This window comes from Bemisia tabaci, chromosome 9, assembly GCF_918797505.1.
Source record: "Bemisia tabaci chromosome 9, PGI_BMITA_v3".
NCBI classification, from domain to species: domain Eukaryota; kingdom Metazoa; phylum Arthropoda; class Insecta; order Hemiptera; family Aleyrodidae; genus Bemisia; species Bemisia tabaci.
The window spans coordinates 13,088,793-13,112,622 of record NC_092801.1 but is presented as its reverse complement, the minus strand read 5'-3'; the positions used below and the strand labels follow the sequence as shown (position 1 = coordinate 13,112,622).

The window sequence follows — 23,830 nt, the reverse complement described above, 5'->3', positions numbered from 1 at the left end:
TGAGAAAGGTTCATGGACATCAAAAACCATACCATCAAAGTGTCGGATTCATCAGTCTTAAACTCATTAATTTGCTTAATTTTAAAATGAAAACTTGGCAGAAATGTTGCCCGAGGCAGGAAATGATGAATGGTGGCACTCCATTCTGATCTTACTTTGAACAAAATAGTGAGGCCCGTCAAAATTTGATGGTAGATGGTGATCATCAGTCATCAGCATGTCCGTTTGATCGGAATTGGTTCGGAATTTGATCGTCTTCGAGCTTGAGTTAGTAACCGAGGAACGATCTTATTGTCTCAAATTCCGGCTGTTTATATGTTCGAAGAACTAGCAACTTAAGCTTTCTCGGACTTTGAAAAATAATGAAAAACAGGACTAACAAATGAGAAGGTACTCTTCATGGTCATCATTGAATCACGAGAACGAAACACACATCGGACCTAAAATCTCACTTTACTGAGGACAGTCAGTTTCTGAGTCATTGAAGTAGAGAATCCGATTGACTATAAGTGTCTTATTGTCTTCCGCCAAAATTTCTTCTTGGACTCTCAACTATTGCAGTCTGTGTGTCCACATTCTTTCAGATTTCCAATTGGTGTTTTTTCTCCAGTGTACACTCATTGGACCGAGTTCATCAGAAAGGAACCCAACCCACATTGAAACTGAGAAAAAGAAGTTTGACGTTTTATTCCTGCATAAGGCTCAACGCAGGAAATAAACTTTAACCCCTCTCTTCTCAAACGAATTACTTTTTCTTCACCTTTCAGTTTTTGGAAGGAGAAAATATTACGGCTAGGGGAACGCAAAAGCTTTTCTATATACCTAACTTGATTTTTTCGAAAATGTGGGTTTGTTCCTTTTTGACAATCTCGGCCCGCCGCCCGATTAAGAATCGATAAAATTACAAAACTCAAAATTTCCTTACTTAATTATTAATATATTTTTAAAAAAATGATCGACAATATTATGTAAGGAAAGTTTGAGTTTTCTGATAGGGATTCCAAATCTTAACGGAATGTTCTGTCTACGGAGACGAAAAATCAAGGCAGTTTTCAAGAAATTACGTCGACTGTTTCGACGGTGGAACTGCAAAAATCGCGTATCCTGGTAGCGATGTCGCAAAATCTTCGCCCCTATTTTATTTCTTCGAAGGTGATCGAACAAACAGTAAAGCTTGAAATTTTCATAGAATATTTTTCACGTGGAGAAAGAAAATTCTCCGAAGTTTACAAGAAATGACGTTCAGTTGGTAGTTTTTCTACGTAGGAAATCAAGCGTAGGTACATGACAAGAAGTCTGCAACGCCGCAAAACGATATAGCGCGCTCTGTACAGTTCATGCAGCTAGGTATATGAATTTAAAAATGTTCCTCTGTCTAAGGTATCAAAGAAAAACCAGAACATTTTGAAGACCGCTGTTAAAATATAAGTGTTTGGTAGTAGGTATATAAATCCCTTAACTGGAAGGTCATCTTTATATTCAATCGACGTCTATAATATCGATGATTTCTCCGATTTCATTATTACGCATTAAAATGTCGTAAGTAACTTAACTTAGAAACAGGATGCCCCGTCTCGGCCTTTTTTTCAGTAGAATATTGATTTTAAATAGGTCATTAAGATATAGTTATGCAGGTTTAATTCAAGATTGATTTAAAATTTCTTAGTACTGCTGCTTTTGATTTTTTAATACTTTTTTACTGGTATTGATTTTAATTTTAACTGAGGGCTCAACTACAAGGAAAACCTACTGTATTCTTGTTTCTCTCCCACGCTCTTCAAAGGAATGATCAGCGCCTTTTCGAATAACGTGAGGTTGTGAGCAAGTATGGCTTGAGCGATGAGTTGTTAGTTTTCTGCTGGTTCTCATTTTCGGTGCTACGAGCTACGGAATGAATCAATGAATGAACGTTAAAGAGAGTGACCGAGTGAGGGCAACTTTTTAAAGGTCATTGCAGATCGATCGATGGCGCACGGTTTAGTCTGATGAGCTCCTGTTCTGTTAAAAAATGCCACAGCGGGTCTCTACGGAATCCTTTGTTATGTTATCAGTAGATTTGGGTTATATCTGGATGGCTAAAGTACGAAACCACGTATCTCCATGGCGGTGTTTCAAAATGTCCGCCTTTATTTATGTTTTCAAGTAGAAAGAAGCCAAAATAGATTGAAATTTTCACAGAATATGCTGCTAATGTAGATGGAAAATCAAGGAAGTTTTAAAGGAATTACGTCAACTAGTTTTTCAATGAAACACTGGAAAAAAAAAAAAAAAAAAAAAAAAAAAAAAAACACACATTGGATCTAGAGTCCAGACTCTTGAAAACATTGACAAAAAAAAGGACTCTTGATTCAAGCAGATTTAAGCTTAAATCAAAAGGAAATACGCTCAAATTAAGAGGCTTGGTTCTTGATTTAAGCTTAAATCTGATTGAAGCAAGAGTATTTTTTTTGTCGATGTTTTTAAGAGTCTGGGCTCTAGATACATTGTGGTTTTCTTTCCAGTGAACCATGAAGTCTGCAACGTCGCAAATGGAGATAGATGGTTTCGCACTTCGGCCATCGCTAGGATTTTTTCTTTTTCATTTTTAAAATTTCGATTTCCGACTCAAAATCTCTAAAGGTATCGATTCGGAAAAATCGGTTTTTTCATCTCCACCAGGAACGCCGAAAGTTGCACGCCAGCAAATTTGATTCAATTGATTACTCTCCGTTCTCAGTTTACTCTCCGAAAAAATTGACTGTGACGTTACATTCAAGTTTCCGTATAGTTTCTCATCAAATTGTCGTTTTCTTCCGTCAGTATCACACTATCCAACTTTTCAATACTACAAGTTGCGTTCAACAGTTGAATGATAAGTTAGATAGGTAGTGTGAATTGGGCTTTACAAAAATGAAATGGAAATCTTGAAAGATTGGTCATTTCCGTGAAATATTTCATGAAATTCCACAAAATCGTGAAAAATATCAAGCATATTATCAGGGGCTGGGTATGCAACACGCACTAAAAACATCATGTAACGTTACCATTTTTCTGAAATTTTATGAAATATTTCCCGTGAAATGGAGATGTTGCATGTGTGAGGGATTTGCGATTTGACCATTGATTCTTTCGTAAAAGTTCGCGAGAAACACGATGGTGCCACTGGTTTTCTCTGAAATCAACTCCCAAGCTCAAAAAAGCTCTCAAGTTGAGGCCAAAATGGAGGGGATATCCCACCCTACCCTGAGAGTCCACCTCTACATCAAGACAAACTCTCCATGCAAAGATAAGGAGCAAATACATTGACAGGGCTGCCACTTCATTTGGGGACTCTAAAACTGAAAACACGGCAACCCTGCTAATGTATTTTCTCCCTATCTTTGCACGGAGAGTTGGTCTTGATGTAGAGGTGGACTCTCAGGATAGCGTAGGATATCCTCTCCATTTTGGCCCCACTTTTAGAGCTTTTTTTGAGCTTGGGAGTTGATTTCAGAGGAAACCAGTAGGACCATCGTGTTTCTCGCGAACTTTTACATATGAATCAATAGTCAAATCGCAAATTCCTCACACATGCAACATCTCCATTCCATGATTTCATTTCTCATGAAAAATTGCAACCCTGTATCCAGGTACTCGAGCAGCTCGGACGGCGACCGGCGACAAGGCGACAGGGACAACCGGAGGGAAAACGAAGGAAAGCGAAGGGCGGACGAGAGCACGCGAGGGGGGGGGGGGGTTGGCAGGGGGCTCGCAGGAGCTAATCCGATGCGCTGAACTTGTAAGGGTTCCCCGGCTACCCGCTGGGAAGCTCCCATAGCTCAAGCTCCCCACCGGGTCGCGCGCTCGCTCCTAGCGCCGCAATCCGTAAGTTCCAAGTTCAACCGATCTACCTCGTGGAAATATTTCCCGTGGATGGTTGTTTTCCTTGCGAAAAAGTTACACTAGAAATCCTAGATCCTGGATAGAGACCCCACACCGCTATCTTCCCTGTAGTTACTGTATAAAAACTACTATCGGGAGTCAACGCTTTTGGAGATATTAAGGGTTAAACGGCCAGACTGCGGCAGGAACCGAATTCCACCAAACCCCCGTCTTTAAATTGAGATTTCGACTTTTTTTAGATCATTTATGAATTGGACGTATTTCTACCAAACAGACCTATGTGGAGGTGAGAAATATGGGGTGTGCTCTAGAAAGCTGCATAGGAAGCAATGTAAAAGTGTGCGTGATTCCTTTTGAAGAATTGGAAAAGCGGGATATTACATTCTATCAAACAGACCTATGTGCCAACTGAATGCGGGATTCATGAGCCGCCAGGATGGGACGAGAGCGTTGTGGACAGGGCTCATGAGTTGAAGCCGACCACGAGCCGCAACGGCGTCGGTTTCTTCGCCGCTGACGTCACTGGCGCTTCATTATTCTCATTCACTCGTACGGCCAGAGAACTAACGAGTATACTCCATATTTCTCACTTGCACATAGGTCTGTTTGATAGAAATACGTCCAATTCAGGGCATAAAAGTATAGGGGAGCACACATTTTCATAAGATGACGAAAGTGTCAGGAAAAACAGTTGAGCCACCTTTATTTGGTCTCTAGAACGGATTTAAACGTCCGAACAACAAAATTTGCCTGAAAATTGTTTAAAATGATGGCGTCTTAACCGTCTGGCAAATCCTCAACTGTCAGGAAATTTTACAAAAATGTGTCACGGAAATCAAGGAATTGTCAGGAAAATTCAGTTTCGAAATTCTGTGGCAATCCTGGAAACTCCGCGCTGCCGATCTAAGCTATTATATGTATTCGGGTGACGGACATTTGCATATACTACAGCCTCTTGGTTCACTTTTGGAAGAACATCCCTTTCGCCAAATTCTCGTCAAATGCCTCTACTGAAGCTTAGAGTACATGTGGAGAGAGCACGGACATGCCGAAATATGGAGCTTTTAGGGCCTAAAGGGGCTGCCAACTTTCCAATACGGAAAAAAACTAGAAAAATTCCGCTACCAGGCTACCTATCTTCAAATTCTAGAATCAAACCAAGATGGCCACGAATGCACATAAATGAGCGCCTTGTCACAAAAATGAATAAATTCATGCAAAAACTAAGCAGATATTTATTTTAGAAACGACGAGTCGTAACAGTTGTAATGATAATAATTATGGATAATTTGATATCACAAATTAACCGTCTTTTCGGGTCCTCAGCGGGCCGATTGTCAAAATTGATTGACGAAGTGATAGACAAAGAAGACATAAGGAGTATGGAGCGATTATATTGGTTGAGATGGGTGGTTCTTATAGACTAAGGGAGAAAATGATGGACTAACCATGAGGTCTCTCAGGGGTTGCCGTTAGTTAGTTCATTACTCACCTCCTTTCTCCATTGCAACCACCCACTTCTACCAATAGGATCCCTCCATATCCTTTTTGCCTTCTTTGTCCATCGCTTTGTCTACCAATTTCAACAATCAGCCCGCAGAGCTCCATGACCTAGGTTCAAAATCCCCGACATGTTCGTATTGAAGCTTAACGTCATTATACGACCCCTAAACTGATCGACTTTCCACGCATCGAAACTACCCGCCAAGCATCTCCTATCACGGAGAGGTAGGATAATTTTTCTTATTTCCAGCAATTATTATTAATCAAACGATGGAGCGAGGGGGTGGGAGCCACCCGTGCGCCAGGACTCAGGACCCCGGTTTAAAAACAATAATAAAAAATAATTTATCTCGATCACGGAAGCTATTGTTGTTTTCGCGGCCCCGCCCGCCGTATCCACCTGTGACGTGACGCCCCCCCCCTCCCCCGGCAGAATTCCCTCCCCGCGTCCACGCTACCGAAGCGCCACCTTTTGATGGAGCGTGTTTTGATACGCAGCGGGGTGGCTTTCAAAGGATCCCCGGTCGCTCCCTTTCCGGGAAAGCGGGAGGTCAGGGACTCGCGGTGTACTGCCGTGCTAGAAAAACGTCGTATGAGCCTTCAGGCGTTGCCGAATTTTCCTCGATAAAACACGAATTCCCTCGTAATCTTATGAATATTTTTCTTCCAATTTTTCAGAGAACATTGTTTGTATTTTGATCTGAAGTTCCTGAAAATTTCAAGGTAAAACATTCATAATTTTCCTCTAAAATAAACATTTTATCAAAGGAAATTTGGCAACTCTCGAATGTTCTTACGGCGTTCTTCCTTAGCACAGCAGTATAGGAAGTGGCGAGTGGAGAGCGAGTGCCGGCATCGAAGTGTGATGTAGGATCAGAAGGGCACAAGCCCCTTGTTTCAGGAAACCCAAATAGTAGCATCAATGAATAGCACTTGGTAAGCCGCATCCAAATGATTGAAAATAATTATAGTCGAATACTGCCGTGCTGAGGAAGAACGCCGCATGAACATTCGAGAGTTGCCAAACTTCCCTTGATAAAACTTGCATTTTTAACAACATTCATGCATAATTGGACGTATTTCTGCCAAACGGAACTAAGCGCCAATTTGAGTTCCTTTTGAGGAATTTAGAATGCCGGATAGCGCGTTCTGTCAAACGGAACTAAGCGCCATTGAAAAGCATTGCGAGTATAGGAACGAATGAGCCCGACGCCCGGTTCCGCCGCCAATCCAAGCCCCCCTCTACCTTCCACCCGCTATGGTGCTTAGTTCCATTTGACAGAAATACGTCCAATTTTCATTGAAATTTTCAGATATCTTAGATTAGATTGCGTAAAAAATTGTCCGTAAATTGTTGCGAATAATATTCACAATTTTTCCAGTGAATTCAGTTTTTATCGGGGGATACTTGGCAACGTCGAAAGGCTCATGCGGTGTTCTTCCTTAGGACGGCAGAATACTCGAGGAATTAATTCCGATTTCCTAAAGTTCCTGAAAAAATTCCGGATACGCCCGGACTTGGTTCCAAAAATCGTCAGATTTGATTTAAAAAAAAATAAACAAACAAAAGAAAAAAAACATCAATATGATTGTATAATCGGTCAAACTGACGTGAGACTCCAAAATTCGGAGAAAATTTTGAAAATCTCTAAAAATTCCGGGAATTTTGAAGATTTCGGAAAAGTTCCGATAATTTGATAAGTTCCGAAAGTCGGAATTAATTCCGGGAAATCGCAGCACCGTGAAGAAGTAGATCGATTGAACTCGTGGCTTGAAATTTTCACAGCCTATCCTTCACTCGAAGAAGAAAATCGCACAAGTTTTTCAGTAATGACGTCAAGTAGAATATAAAACATGACAGGCAGTGGCGTGGAGTGAATTGCGATAGGTACATCGATTGTCATGCCATTTAAACCTATGGAAAAGGATCGATAAACAGGATGTTCGCAGCGAACACCTTAATAATCGATTCTTTACCATAGGTTTAAATGGCATAACAATCGATACATCGCAATTCACGCCACGCCACTGATGACAGGAAGTCAGCAACGCCGCAAACAGAGATTCGCGTTTCTGCAGTTTGACCGTCGGTATAGAAAATATATGACGGAAGAACAAAGGAGCGCAGAAAAACTCACGTCGTTAAAGTTGTAAATGCACCAACAAACGAAGAGAAAAACAAATATATGAATGCGATTGTAAACGCGATGATAAGACTAAACCCAGCTCATAGGTATCTCGACGCTAGTAAAGAACGCATTGACTTCATTCAGTTGACTTCCATTTTTCATCCTTTACTACGCGGCAGCACGCAAACCGAACCAATCAGCTGCTTTGACTGACCCACACAGAGCACGAGATAGCGCCATAAATTTTTATTACCTCTGAATCAATTGTTTACAAAGAAAGGAAATCTTTGCCTCCGATTGCAGTAAATATTCACCGCGGATGAAATATTAACATGGCTAGAATTGATTCACGTACAGTGAAATAGTTTTGCCAGTATCCGTTTAGAAATACCTTCTTTAAAAAAAAACCCCGGCCGTGGAAGCCGCACTTACACCGTCCGTGTTCCGGGCTCAGATGCCGAAAGTTCCGGGCGTGGCACCTGGAGCAGTCGATGCTCCAGATGCTCCAGCTCCAGCACCCGGAACTTTAACCGTCCGTGTTCCGGGCTCAAAGGCCGAAAGTTCCGGGCGTGGCACCTGGTGCAGTCGATGCTCCGATACTCCAGCTCCAGCACCCGGAACTTTAACCGTCCGTGTTCCGGGCTCAAAGGCCGAAAGTTCCGGGCGTGGCACCTGGAGCAGTCGATGCTCCGATACTCCAGCTCCAGCACCCGGAACTTTAACCGTCCGTGTTCCGGGCTCAAAGGCCGAAAGTTCCGGGCGTGGCACCTGGAGCAGTCGATGCTCCGATACTCCAGCTCCAGCACCCGGAACTTTAACCGTCCGTGTTCCGGGCTCAAAGGCCGAAAGTTCCGGGCGTGGCACCTGGAGCAGGTCGATGCTCCGATACTCCAGCTCCAGCACCCGGAACTTTAACCGTCCGTGTTCCGGGCTCAAAGGCCGAAAGTTCCGGGCGTGGCACCTGGAGCAGTCGATGCTCCGATACTCCAGCTCCAGCACCCGGAACTTTAACCGTCCGTGTTCCGGGCTCAAAGGCCGAAAGTTCCGGGCGTGGCACCTGGAGCAGTCGATGCTCCGATACTCCAGCTCCAGCACCCGGAACTTTAACCGTCCGTGTTCCGGGCTCAAAGGCCGAAAGTTCCGGGCGTGGCACCTGGAGCAGTCGATGCTCCGATACTCCAGCTCCAGCACCCGGAACTTTAACCGTCCGTGTTCCGGGCTCAAAGGCCGAAAGTTCCGGGCGTGGTACCTGGAGCAGTCGATGCTCCGATACTCCAGCTCCAGCTCCAGCACCTGGAACTTTCGGCCTCTGAACCCGGGACGGACGTTGTAAGTGCGGCACACCTTCGCAAAAAAAGTGAGGGGTAAATTTGAAATGACGTGATTTTTAAGGGGTGACAAAGGGGGAGGAAGCTATATAGTAGTCGAGTTGTCCACACTCTCTCTATAAAGGTCCTCCACTGCCTTGAGTCATTCCAGAGTTTCGATGGCAGTTACCGACCATCCGCAATTATTCTTCTGAGGCCTCCCTCCCCCCCCCCCCCCCCCCAAAGTTCTGGAACTGTCACGTTGCTTGATCTTCAATTACTAGATTGGGTAGAAACTCCCGACTACCGAGGGATAAGGAAACAAGGGGATCGGAGCATTTTCGGGGTTATTGTGCAATCAGCAGTCTTTCTGGCTCCCTTCCTAAGCGTTGTGCTTTTACCCTAATACATATGGATGTATCTTGAGCTGAGGGTTTTCATATTTATCTACTCTGTTCACTTTCAAACTTTCAGTGCATAGATATGATACTTGAAATAAATTTCCTTATTTACGAGGGGTATGCTTACCGTTGTGACGGTTTAATTCCTTCAATCACAAGGAGGGCAAGGAGAAATGGACCGCGTCAAACAGAAGGGTAGGAGCGGTCTGAGAGAATTTTGACAAGACGAAAAGTTGATTGTTTGCTTTAGTAAAATATGTGATAATCTTGGGGTGACATAAATGAGCTCTCCGTGTGATTTTGCTGAAAATGGACCTTTAACCCAATTTGACCCTAGCCCCCCCCCCAAATTTTAGCGTACCCCAAAATCGTTTGACGTGCATATGGAGACCATAGATATGGTGTTCCGTGCCAATTTTGAATGAAATCGGACAGATAGATTCTGAGATATCGCTGTACACAGATTTGGGGGACGTCGGACGGATGGACACACATTTTTTCAAGTATGGTTATTTTGACTCATGCGGGACCTTAAAACGTTCAGAAATGATGAAATTTCAACTTTTTTTCTTTTTTTCTTGGAGGATGACAATACTTCCTCTCTACCCTAGGGGAGCGAGAAAGTAAAAAGTTGATTGTTTGCTTTAGTAAAATATGTGATAATCTTGGGGTGACATCTTGGATTTGGAGAGGCAGGCGACTCTATTTTCATTTTTCCGAGGCCCAGATGCGCAGTTGGTGTTTGCATGCGGCCCTTGGCCTCCGCTATTACGTAACGAGGAAGCGATACCATGCGATTGGCCGGCCGAGTCATCAATTTGATCTGATTGAATGAGCGACCGAACTGGGTCTCAAGTTTCACACCGTTGCCGCCCCGCGGAAAAATGCGCGAAAGTTCAAAAAATACGGAGATCAATATGAACCAAGCTCTGTTTGCGACATTGCAGATTCCCTGTCGCACTTTAGTTTTGTTACACACTGTTAAAAATCGAGGAGTAGTGAAATTTGGTGCCGGAGTCTATACTGCGCCCTAAAACTCAATGTGATGTGAATGGGGGGGGGGGGGGGGGGGGCGCAACTAGAAATTTTCGCGCGCCCCCTAGCCGATCCGAGGCTGCGCTTGTTTACCTATTTACGGCCGTATATTAAGAACATCGTGTCAGCCTATTTTCACGCGACCAACGAAAAACCGGCACAGAAATGGCCATACACAGTCTATAAAAGTACTCTACCCCGGACCGTACACCCTTACTCGCTGTACGCTTGTCGAGAATCCAGGAAATGCAGAATAACTTGCCGACCGACAACAACGGAAGCAGCATCCTTCAAGGCCTCGTGTCATTTTTTCGAATGCGGCCATTCCATTCCAATCCAACAGAAGCCCGTCTCGATGTAACATCCTCAGCGTCATCGGAACATCGGTTGCATCCGATCGGGAGGTGTGCGGTCCGACGCACAGTAGATCAAGTCTACCAGGGCGGTCGGACTTGAAATTGTTCGACTAAAACTGCAAATTTTGATGTTTATTTCGCTGCATTTTAAATTTCAAGAGGTGCTACCGGAAGACAATGGAGATGTTGCATGTGTGAGGGATTTGCGATTTGACCATTGATTATTATGTAAAAGTTCGCGAGAAACACGATGGTGCCACTGGTTTTCTCTGAAATCAACTCCCAAGCTCAAAAAAAGCTCTCAAAGTGAGGCCAAAATGGAGGGGATATCCCACCCTACCCTGAGAGTCCACCTCTACATCAAAACAAACTCTCCATGCAAAGATAGGGAGCAAATACATTAGCAGGGTTGCCGTGTTTTCAGTTTTGGAGTCCCCAAATGAAGTGGCAGCCCTGTCAATGTATTTGCTCCCTATCTTTGCATGGAGAGTTTGTTTTGATGGAGAGGTGGACTCTCAGGGTAGGGCGGGATATCCCCTCCATTTTGGCTTCACTTTGAGAGCTTTTTTTGAGCTTGGGAGATGATTTCAGAGAAAACCAGTGGCACCATCGTGTTTCTCGCGAACTTTACATAAGAATCAACAGTCAAATCGCAAATTCCTCACACATGCAACATCTCCATTTCACGAGGAAACCAATGGAACCGTTTTCAGAACCTCAAAGTTTTGTATAAATGGAGTTACAAGCGTTTAAAGTTTCCGAATTTTGTCTTACTTTTCCTATCGACGCGATCCACTGTGCGGCGCGCGCACCTCCGCCACGATGACGGCGACGTCAAGATGCCTTTGCATTGATATGCGCTCGTATTAGAATGCAACATCTGCTCCCGACCGACCGGGTCGCCCCTTCTGACGGACCGCATCCGAATTTTATCGACAGGGGTCGCGGAGATAGAATCAGCGGACACCGCCGAGGTTAAATATAGAATATGTAAATGTTCCCATCAAATTGTTTCTGCGAGGCTAAGGGATTTCGTCTCCCTGGCTCGCGCCCCTGTCATAAAAAGGCGAGACTGCGTTCGTTGTTGTCTGCGTCGTCACGTTTCCGCAGGGTAGGGGGTGGGAAGGGGTAGGCGTGAGGAGGGTGAAGGAAGGAAAACCTTTCTTGTGTTTCAACTTCCATGAGGAAACTGGACTTTCTTTTTAGATGAGGGATTCCTCCTCCCCTTTCTTTTCTTCTTCCTCTTCCTTCTCTTTCTTACTGCATACTTCTTCTTATTCTTTTCTTCTTCTTCTGCTCCTTTTTCTTATTCTTCTTCTTCTGCTCCTTTTTCTTTTCTTCCTCTTCTCCTTTTTCTTTTCTTCTTCTTCTTCTCCTTTTTCTTTTTTTCTTCCTCTTCCTTCTCTTTCTTTCTGCATTCTTCTTCTTGTTCTTTTCTTCTTCTACTCCTTTTTCTTATTCTTCTCTTCTTTTTCTTCTCCTTTTTCTTCTTCTTCTCCTCTTTCTTTTCTTCTTCCTCATCTTCCTTTTCTTCTCCTTCCTCTCCTCCTTTCTTCTTTTCTTCCTCTTCTTCTCCTTTCTCTCCTCTTCTTATTCTGCTTTCTCTTTTCTTCTCTCTTTCTCTCTCTTTCTTTCTTCTTCTCTTTCTTCTCTCTTCTTCTTCTCTTTTCTCTTTTCTTCTTCTTCTCTTTTCTCTTTTCTTCTGATTTTCCTCTCTCTCCCTTTTTCTTCCTCTGCTTTCTCTTTTCTTCTCCCCTGCCTTCTCTTTTTTTCCTCCTCTGCTCTCTTTTTTCCCCTCTTCTGCTTTCTCTTTTCTTTCTCACCTCCTATCTTAATCGTCATCTTCTCCTCCTTTCTTAAATTTTATCTTCTTCTCTTTTCTCATTTCATCTACTTTTCAAGTTATCATATCTACCGAACCGTAGAACCGTATGTTGGTTACATGAGGATGATACCACTATTCGACCACGTGGGAGCTTGTATTGCCTATACTAAAAATTGAAGGCAAACTGGCACGACGTTAAAGTAATAGTAACACCTCTCCGTTTAGTGAATTTAAATAGTCTCGGGTGAGCGTGCCATTTCCATACGATACAACATTTTGACTATTTTCTAGGCATTTGACAAAATGCCTGCCTGCGACATACATATTCGTGAAAAGATTTACGTGTAAATTGGCAACGAGCATTATGGATGGATTCTCTGTCAATCCTCCGCTTAAAATAAAAGGATCGCTGCGGGAGAATAGCAATATTCAGCGAGAGCGCGGTGTGATCAAAGTCACGAATAGCCATTGATTGCGAATGAAATGAGATTTCCAAGCTCGCAAGAAACGGCTCCGTGCGATACTTCTGAAGTCACTTAATAGTTCCGGACATTCGTGACTTCCATCGTCATAGGCGGTTCTACGGGGGTGCCAGTGGGTGCCGGGCACCCCCAAGCAAAAATTAAGTACGGTTACTGGAACCGTGAAAGAGGCTTTTGGGCAAGTAAACACGTCAAGAAAAAATCGTATTATGAAGCGCAAAAAATTGGCAATATTTTTATTTCATGAATTTTTTAAATCTGAAAATTGATCTAAAAAAGACCAAATTACTGCTTTTAAAGATTCTGTATTCGCTCACACTGAAAAAAATCCCAGCAATTAATTGAAAATGTTTTAAACAGAATTAATATTGATAGCCGTGTTTTACAAAGATTCTACTGTTTTTTTTTTATGGTAAGAATGTAGTTTTGGTGGAAAGTTTTGCTAAAAATTTTCTACGTTGAATTTATAAGTATTTAAGTAGAAAGAAAGGAGAGAAAAAGAGAAAGGAGGGTAGGAATGGGATAAAACTTGAGGGCCGAAAATTAGGCCTCCCCTGAGCGACCGTCCCCTTTGGGGCCGGTCTCCGACATTTTCCACCTCTGGGCACCCCCAAACATGAAGGTCTAGAACCGCCTATGTCCATCGTGCCGCGTTTCATTCTTTCGAGCACTTCAATTCCTATCGGATATCGGAACTCCATTGTCTATTGCTTCAGCCTTTAGCGTTCACTGGGAAAAAAAAAAAAAAAAAATTGGATCTAGAGTCCAGACTCTTAAAAACATCGACAAGAAAAAGTGCTCTTGATTCAATCAGAATCTAGCTTAAATTAAGAACCAAGCCTCTTAACTTAAGTGGATTTCGTTTTGATTCAAGCAAAAATCCGATTGAATCAAGAGTATTTTTTCTTGTCAATGTTTTCAAGAGTCAGGACTCTAGATCCAATGTGTTTTTTTTCCAGTGTTCATAAATGACAGAACCTACTTTTTCGGCATTTTGACCCCCCTCCCCTTGTGACACTTTGCTTTTTTGGGCCCTGAAGCTCCTTGACCTAACTTCCAAACCATCGACATGTCCAGTCCTCACTCACTCCGGGACTATTCCGATGAAGGGACTCCACCAGCAGTGGCGTGGCGTGAATTGCGATTTATCGATTGTTATGCCATTTAAACCTATGGTAAAGAATCGATTATTAAGGTGTTCGCTGCGAACACCCTGTTAATCGATCCTTTTCCATAGGTTTAAATGGCATAACAATCGATAAATCGCAATTTACGCCACGCCACTGTCCACCAGAGGCGTGGCGTATATGATAAATTATTAATTTTTCCCCATGAGTGGCAATGGTAAAGAATCGATCACTAAGGTGCTCGTTGCGAGCACCCTGTTTATCGATATTTTTCATCAGTTCAAATGGCAGATCAATCGATACATCGCAAAGCACGTGACAGGGCCGGATTCACCTACTTGCCGCCTATATTTTGCCGCCCCTTCTCATTCGTTTTGAAACTCGATAAAAACCATCAACTGAACGTGCCAGCGGGGGTAGGGTTGCATGAGACGCATTTACTCGTGTTGAACGCATTTTTTGGGAAAGCCCTGTCAACACTACTAGCAAAAGTTCACGAAACTTTGCGCGAAAGTTAAGTTTCGTAAACCTATCTCTGATGGACAAGGCCTTCCATTCATAAGACATGAACGAAAAAATCATGAAAGAAAGGAACAAACGTAAATATGGTTCAATGATTTTAACTTCCGCCGCCGCGCCGCGCAGACCGCACCGTGTTGGACGCAATGCGTGAAGTATTCACGCAGTCTTGTAGGCGCTATGGTTTCACGCTAATTGCACTGTATTTGGCGCAATGCGTGAAGTATTCATGCATTCTTGTGGGTGCTATCCGTTTCACGCTGACCGCAATGACCGCACTGTGTTTGATGCAATGCGTGAAGTATTCGTGCAGTCTTGTAGGCGCTAATATGTGTTACATGCCGATCGCCGCGTCGAGGGCTTCTCCTTTTCATCTCAAGTCCTCGTTATCATTTCTCTCTAAGTCGCACTATTCTAGGCCACATTGCGTGTTTGGTCTCTCTCGTAACTCGACTTATGGAGGGTGCTGTCTCTTGTATCACTAAGAGACGACAGAATTAGAAATTACTATACTCTCAGGAAATGAGAAATTTTGTCGCCTTTTCTAGTTTGTAATTTTGTTTTTATAAATCCTATTTTTTTTATACCTCCACTCTAAAAAATTACAAATTTTTCCCGCCCCTTAGATTTGCCGCCATGGGCCGCGGCCCATGTGGCCATCCCCTTAATCCGGCCCTGGACGTCACTGAACTCCACGTATCCGCGGAATATTGTTCTCTCCTCGACGATGACTTCAAGGCTCCTATATGCTGCAGACGAAAGAATGTATGTACGATTATGTGCGCGCAGTTATGACGGGATACAAGCTCAAATTTCCTCGTACTAATCATAACGGTTTCCACTTTCAGTGCTAATATCGAGGGAGCAGGGTCATGCAAGCAGTGTAGCTAAAGTTGAGTGAAAACACTACTCTGAACTACTTGCATCGAATTTTCAGTAAAATAAATTGATGACATGTGGCAACGTACTAATGTCTCGACATACTCTAAGAATTTTCGGAATTCCGTAGAATAAGGCAGACAACTTGAGGGCGGCGTATTAATGGTTGCCTAATCGCACAGGCGTAACAGCGCACTCTGTGGAGCACGTAGTACTATCTCAAACCGCTAACTATCGTAAGAGACGCCCAAGGAAAATATAAAGGGTGTCTCGAGTAGAGTGGAAATGCCGATTTGCAAACACCTGAGATATCGAAATGTAACCTAACCTAAGTTCAGTGTTGCCGTGTGACCTAACCCAAGTACAGCGTTGCCGTGTGACCTAACCCAAGTACAGCGTTGCCGTGTGACCTAACCTAACCTAACCTAACCTAACCTAACCTAACCTAACCTAACCTAACCTAACCTAAGTCCATTTCAGTCGCGGGTTGCGTGCCTCGCCGACCTAAGGTGCAGATATGCGGGTTGCATACCTTACGGACGGGAGGCGTCCTATGTTGGTCGCGCACCTCGCCGACGATCAGCGATAATTTGTGATGTGCATTCCTCACGACTCCATGAAATGCGGGTTGCATACCTTACGGACGGGAGGCGTCCTATGTTGGTCGCGCACCTCGCCGACGATCAGCGATAATTTGTGATGTGCATTCCTCACGAACCCATGAAATGCGGGTTGCATACCTTACGGACTGGAGGCGTCCTATGTTGGTCGCGCACCTCGCCGGTGGTCAGGGATAATTTGTGAATTGCATTCCTTACGAATCTCCTGAAATGCGGGTTGCATACCTTACGGAGTAAGGCGTTAACATGCGGGTTGCATACCTTACGGAAGTAAGGCGCTTGTATATGGGTTGCATACCTTACGAGAGTACGGCGTTTACCTAGCTTAACCTCTACACCCCCCTCAAATGGATGACGTCATCCCACCCGCACTTTGATGTTCCCGCGCCGATTCAGGTGATCCTCTGTCAACTCCTCCTCCGGCCGCCGTTCAGGGTGCGACCAAGTTTAAACCGGCGTGGCCCGCTTCGCGATTTATCGATTGATCTGTCATTTAAACCTATGAAAAAAGATCGATTATCAGGGTGCTCGCAGCGAACACCTTAATAATCGATTCTTTACCATAGCTTCAAATGGCGAGATATCGACAATCGATCATTCACGCCACGCCACCGGTTTAAACCTGCATCAAAGGCGCAGAGCCGCGCTCGGATCGAACGCTGTCCGAACGAGTCTGAGCCTGCCGGGACAAGTCTGAACCGGTTCGGGTCTCTTTTCCTTCGAGCGACCGGGAACAAGTTCCGAACCTGCCCGACGTTGCCACCTCGTGACTCCTTCATCTCTGCGACGTTGCCGCTCCGTTCAGCCCCCCGGGTGTAATTTCACGGTTTTCCTAAATAAATAAAAATGAAGAAAATAAGAAATGAATAAAAAATAAATACAAATAATAAACAAGCAGAAAAATCCAACATGAATATGTTGGAAAAGCGTGCCGAATAACTAAAATGTTGGACACAAACCTACTATTTTCACGTTTTGTCATTTGCATCAATTGGTACTTTTTGCTAAATTTGGGAGAAAATATTGATTCATGAACGTTGAATGTAAATTGATTTTAAAGATTCCGTCCAATTATCTTGATTTTAAGCTGATATGCGGCATTTCGCACGACCGTGATTTGGGCGAACTGCCGTGCATCGAAATCGCGTTGAGTTAATCTCTTTGGATTTCGAACTGTAACTTCTCTCCTATTCGGCCGATTTTTACAAATGAGGTCTCTTTTTATTTGTACTTTAACGGAAAGTAAGGAAAAACTCGCTAAATAGACGGAAAACAATTTTTGTGAAAATTTGGTGGATCCTGGCGTCACGGTGAATGGTTAATCGGGCGTGGAAGATAATAGGTTCGACGAGGCGACCCTCTCCTCGCCGTCTTTTATTGCCTTGCTCGAAACCTGACACCCAAAGCTATATCGGGAGATAACTGCAGTGGTTTGAGTGGATTTCTGCAGGGGCCACGGTTAGTACATGGTATAAAGAGTCACGAGGCTCATCACAGATTGCACTTGCAGTGCAAGACGCTCATTGGCTAAACAGTTTTGGCGGGAAAGAAGGTTCTAGAGTTGAGTCCTCCGAGCGTAAGAAAGCTTCTATGAGGTTTTTGTCAAATGAAATAATACGGTTTTGACAGGAAAATGTTCTCAAGGGTTCCCAATTAGCAGTTCATTCGGTTTTTTGGTAAGAGACCATCAAGGCTTGACAGTATAATGGTTCGAAGACAAGAAAACGGGTCCGAGGAAAAAAATATTTGGACGGCCCGTTGAATAGCATTGGTTGATCGGTGTGCTGTACCATGGTACATCCGAGTGATTTCAAAAAGCGAGCCCTACTGGCACGCTTGATAGATAAAATGAAAAAAAAGAGAAAATAAACTTTTGTGTCTTAATGGACGAGACGCCGTTAAAATTCATGAATAAAATTTCAAAAACTTAAAGATAGACTCGCCCGTCTTAAGAATCGAACCCGGACCGTTCTGATAAGAACTCGATTAGAAATCCGGGCTTCTACCGACCGAGCAAGTCTATCTTCGGAAACGTAACGGTGAAAATACTCCTACAAATAATTTCCTACCCACCGGTGTTGGAGCTTTAGACACCACCCCTAACCTTATATCGACCCAGTTGAACAGATAAATAAACGTAAAACAAAGTGTTCCGTTTGCAATTTTTATTTCTAAAACAAAAAAGATTACATGGATTTAGCTAAAAGTAAATAATAAACATTTTAAATTCTTGAAAATTATACACTTACATTCGTTAACGTATTGAAGTCGTGAAATTATAAACTTACATTCATTAACTTATTAAAGTCTCGAAAATTATAAATTTACATTCATTAACGTATTAAAATGATAGGTACAATTGAAGATGTTATAGGTTACACGAATCCAAATAATAGTCTTTACATCAGATCTGGGAGGGATGAGAGTGACAGAGAGAGCGGTGGAGTGGAACAGCATCGTCCTACAGGAGGCTCGCGGTATAATTGTTCAGCAGCCGGTCAAATTTTACATGAATCGGGAAACCCAAGTTTAAAACCACTGAAACCAGGTTTAAAACCAATGAAACCAGGTTTTAAACCACAAAACACATTTAGGAACCACCATATTTTAGTTTAAAACCCCAAAAACTGAGTCTAAAACCGATATAACCACATTCCAAACCGGAGAATCTCTGTTCAGAACCAGGAAACTCGAGGTTAAAACCATTAAACACAATTGTCATCTCCGGAACCTTGTTAAAAACCAAACCGGGAAACCCAAGTTTAAAACCACTGAAACCAGGTTTAAAACCAATGAAACCAGGTTTTAAACCATAAAACACATTTAGGAACCACCATATTTCAGTTTAAAACCCCAAAAACTGAGTCTAAAACCGATATAACCACATTCCAAACCGGAGAATCTCTGTTCAGAACCAGGAAACTCGAGGGTAAAACCCTTAAACACAATTGTCATCTCCGGAACCTTGTTAAAAACCAGAATAACCACATTGAAAATAACCAAATTTGAAACCGAAGGAACCCTGTTTCAAACCAGGAAAACCACATTGAAAACCGGGAAACCCAAGTTTAAAACCACTGAAACCAAGTTTAAAACCACTGAAACCAGGTTTAAAACCAATGAAACCAGGTTTTAAACCACAAAACACATTTAGGAACCGCCATATTTCAGTTTAAAACCCAAAAAACTGAGTCTAAAACCGATATAACCACATTCCAAACCGGAGAATCTCTGTTCAGAACCAGGAAACTCGAGGGTAAAACCCTTAAACACAATTGTCATCTCCGGAACCTTGTTAAAAACCAGAATAACCACATTGAAAACCGACAAACTCCAGTTCAGAACCGAGAATACCCCTTTGGAACCACTCTTATCCAGTTTAATCTCCAAAAACCGGGTCAAGGAGGCAAAATAACCACATTTGAAACCGAAGGAACCCTGATTCAAACCAGAAAAACCACAATTATAACCGGTAGAACTTTGTTCAAAACGAACTCAGTTTTGGGGTTTTAAACTGAAATATGGCGGTTCCTAAATGTGTTTTGTGGTTTAAAACCTGGTTTCATTGGTTTTAAACCTGGTTTCATTGGTTTTAAACCTGGTTTCAGTGGTTTTAAACTTGGTTTCAGTGGTTTTAAACTTGGGTTTCCCGGTTTTCAATGTGGTTTTCCTGGTTTGAAACAGGGTTCCTTCGGTTTCAAATTTGGTTATTTTCAATGTGGTTATTCTGGTTTTTAACAAGGTTCCGGAGATGACAATTGTGTTTAAGGGTTTTACCCTCGAGTTTCCTGGTTCTGAACAGAGATTCTCCGGTTTGGAATGTGGTTATATCGGTTTTAGACTCAGTTTTTGGGGTTTTAAACTGAAATATGGTGGTTCCTAAATGTGTTTTATGGTTTAAAACCTGGTTTCATTGGTTTTAAACCTGGTTTCAGTGGTTTTAAACTTGGGTTTCCCGGTTTGGTTTTTAACAAGGTTCCGGAGATGACAATTGTGTTTAATGGTTTTAACCTCGAGTTTCCTGGTTCTGAACAGAGATTCTCCGGTTTGGAATGTGGTTATATCGGTTTTAGACTCAGTTTTTGGGGTTTTAAACTAAAATATGGTGGTTCCTAAATGTGTTTTGTGGTTTAAAACCTGGTTTCATTGGTTTTAAACCTGGTTTCAGTGGTTTTAAACTTGGGTTTCCCGATTCATGTAAAATTTGACCGGCTGCTGAACAATTATACCGCGAGCCTCCTGTAGGACGATGCTGTTCCACTCCACCGCTCTCTCTGTCACTCTCATCCCTCCCAGATCTGATGTAAAGACTATTATTTGGATTCGTGTAACCTATAACATCTTCAATTGTACCTATCATTTTAATACGTTAATGAATGTAAATTTATAATTTTCGAGACTTTAATAAGTTAATGAATGTAAGTTTATAATTTCACGACTTCAATACGTTAACGAATGTAAGTGTATAATTTTCAAGAATTTAAAATGTTTATTATTTACTTTTAGCTAAATCCATGTAATCTTTTTTGTTTTAGAAATAAAAATTGCAAACGGAACACTTTGTTTTTACGTTTATTTATCTGTTCAACTGGGTCGATATAAGGTTAGGGGTGGTGTCTAAAGCTCCAACACCGGTGGGTAGGAAATTATTTGTAGGAGTATTTTCACCGTTACGTTTCCGAAGATAGACTTGCTCGGTCGGTAGAAGCCCGGATTTCTAATCGAGTTCTTATCAGAACGGTCCGGGTTCGATTCTTAAGACGGGCGAGTCTATCTTTAAGTTTTTGAAATTTTATTCATGAATTTTAACGGCGTCTCGTCCATTAAGACACAAAAGTTTATTTTCTCTTTTTTTTCATTTTATCTATCAAGCGTGCCAGTAGGGCTCGCTTTTTTGAAATCACTCGGATGTACCATGGTACAGCACACCGATCAACCAATGCTATTCAACGGGCCGTCCAAATATTTTTTTCCTCGGACCCGTTTTCTTGTCTTCGAACCATTATACTGTCAAGCCTTGATGGTCTCTTACCAAAAAACCGAATGAACTGCTAATTGGGAACCCTTGAGAACATTTTCCTGTCAAAACCGTATTATTTCATTTGACAAAAACCTCATAGAAGCTTTCTTACGCTCGGAGGACTCAACTCTAGAACCTTCTTTCCCGCCAAAACTGTTTAGCCAATGAGCGTCTTGCACTGCAAGTGCAATCTGTGATGAGCCTCGTGACTCTTTATACCATGTACTAACCGTGGCCCCTGCAGAAATCCACTCAAACCACTGCAGTTATCTCCCGATATAGCTTTGGGTGTCAGGTTTCGAGCAAGGCAATAAAAGACGGCGAGGAGAGGGTCGCCTCGTCGAACCTATTATCTTCCACGCCCGATTAACCATTCACCGTGACGCCAGGATCCACCAAATTTTCACAAAAATTGTTTTCCGTCTATTTAGCGAGTTTTTCCTTACTTTCCGTTAAAGTACAAATAAAAAGAGACCTCATTTGTAAAAATCGGCCGAATAGGAGAGAAGTTACAGTTCGAAATCCAAAGAGATTAACTCAACGCGATTTCGATGCACGGCAGTTCGCCCAAATCACGGTCGTGCGAAATGCCGCATATCAGCTTAAAATCAAGATAATTGGACGGAATCTTTAAAATCAATTTACATTCAACGTTCATGAATCAATATTTTCTCCCAAATTTAGCAAAAAGTACCAATTGATGCAAATGACAAAACGTGAAAATAGTAGGTTTGTGTCCAACATTTTAGTTATTCGGCACGCTTTTCCAACATATTCATGTTGGATTTTTCTGCTTGTTTATTATTTGTATTTATTTTTTATTCATTTCTTATTTTCTTCATTTTTATTTATTTAGGAAAACCGTGAAATTACACCCGGGGGGCTGAACGGAGCGGCAACGTCGCAGAGATGAAGGAGTCACGAGGTGGCAACGTCGGGCAGGTTCGGAACTTGTTCCCGGTCGCTCGAAGGAAAAGAGACCCGAACCGGTTCAGACTTGTCCCGGCAGGCTCAGACTCGTTCGGACAGCGTTCGATCCGAGCGCGGCTCTGCGCCTTTGATGCAGGTTTAAACCGGTGGCGTGGCGTGAATGATCGATTGTCGATATCTCGCCATTTGAAGCTATGGTAAAGAATCGATTATTAAGGTGTTCGCTGCGAGCACCCTGATAATCGATCTTTTTTCATAGGTTTAAATGACAGATCAATCGATAAATCGCGAAGCGGGCCACGCCGGTTTAAACTTGGTCGCACCCTGAACGGCGGCCGGAGGAGGAGTTGACAGAAGATCACCTGAATCGGCGCGGGAACATCAAAGAGCGGGTGGGATGACGTCATCCATTTGAGGGGGGTGTAGAGGTTAGCTAGGTAAACGCCGTACTCTCGCCGTAAGGTATGCAACCCATATACAAGCGCCTTACTTCCGTAAGGTATGCAACCCGCATGTTAACGCCTTACTATCGTAAGGTATGCAACCCGCATTTCCGGAGATTCGTAAGGAATGCGATTCACAAATTATCCCTGACCACCGGCGAGGTGCGCGACCAACATAGGACGCCTCCAGTCCGTAAGGTATGCAACCCGCATTTCATGGAGTTCGTGAGGAATGCACATCACAAATTATCGCTGATCGTCGGCGAGGTGCGCGACCAACATAGGACGCCTCCCGTCCGTAAGGTATGCAACCCGCATTTCATGGGTTCGTGAGGAATGCACATCACAAATTATCGCTGATCGTCGGCGAGGTGCGCGACCAACATAGGACGCCTCCCGTCCGTAAGGTATGCAACCCGCATATCTGCACCTTAGGTCGGCGAGGCACGCAACCCGCGACTGAAATGGACTTAGGTTAGGTTAGGTTAGGTTGGTTAGGTTAGGTTAGGTTAGGTTGGGTTAGGTTAGGTTAGGTTAGGTCACACGGCAACGCTATACTTGGGTTAGGTCACACGGCAACGCTGTACTTGGGTTAGGTCACACGGCAACACTGAACTTAGGTTAGGTTACATTTCGATATCTCAGGTGTTTGCAAATCGGCATTTCCACTCTACTGTCTCGGGGTTAAATGGATCGCGTTTATCAGAAAGGAACCAAACCACATTAAGTTGAAACTTGGAAATAGAAGCTTGGAGTTTTATTCTTCCATGATACTCCATGTAGAAAGTAAACTTTGACCCCTCTTTTCACAAATTAATTTTTATTTTTCGACATCGGGTTTTTGTTAGAAGAAAATATACGACTAGTGGAACTCCAAAACATTCTTAACTCAATTTTCTCAAAAATGTGGATAGGTTCCTTTCTGATAAACTCCGTCCAGATCATCTGACGGTATGAGCTTGTTCTTTGGGTTAGACTGAGACTTTTCTCATCCATAAGGTTTTTCCAACGATGCCCTTCTGTCCTACCAATGTTTGGGAAAATCATAGTTTTTCCCCTCAATTTTTTGCGGCGAACATGGACCAAAACTCATAAAAACCGCTCCTTTTCCTTAATTTCCAGCGCTTTGTCCATCGTAGTTATCGAAACCTCAAGTTATATGGAGATTTCAGCGGGTCCTGGATCTTTCAGAAGAGTTCAAAGCTCGGCCATTTCACTGGACCCCCGAAAACTACCCTTTTATTTGAGATTTTGATACTTGCAAGGCCATAGAAGGACCCAGCGCTAAACACGAAGGATAGTGACTATGTCTCTAGAATTTTCGCCCATAATAATTTTTTATTTTTATTCTCTGACACTCCGACCTCACGGCTACTACACATATCGACGGTGA

General features: G+C 42.9%; 1 protein-coding gene across 1 annotated transcript in view; it reads left to right on the top strand.

Annotated features, from left to right (window-relative positions):
• The window catches only part of Fas1 (fasciclin 1 Fas1 domain-containing), a 180,826-nt gene that overhangs the window by 560 nt on the left and 156,436 nt on the right, over positions 1-23,830 (top strand). The gene's annotated exons all lie outside the window — the stretch shown is intronic.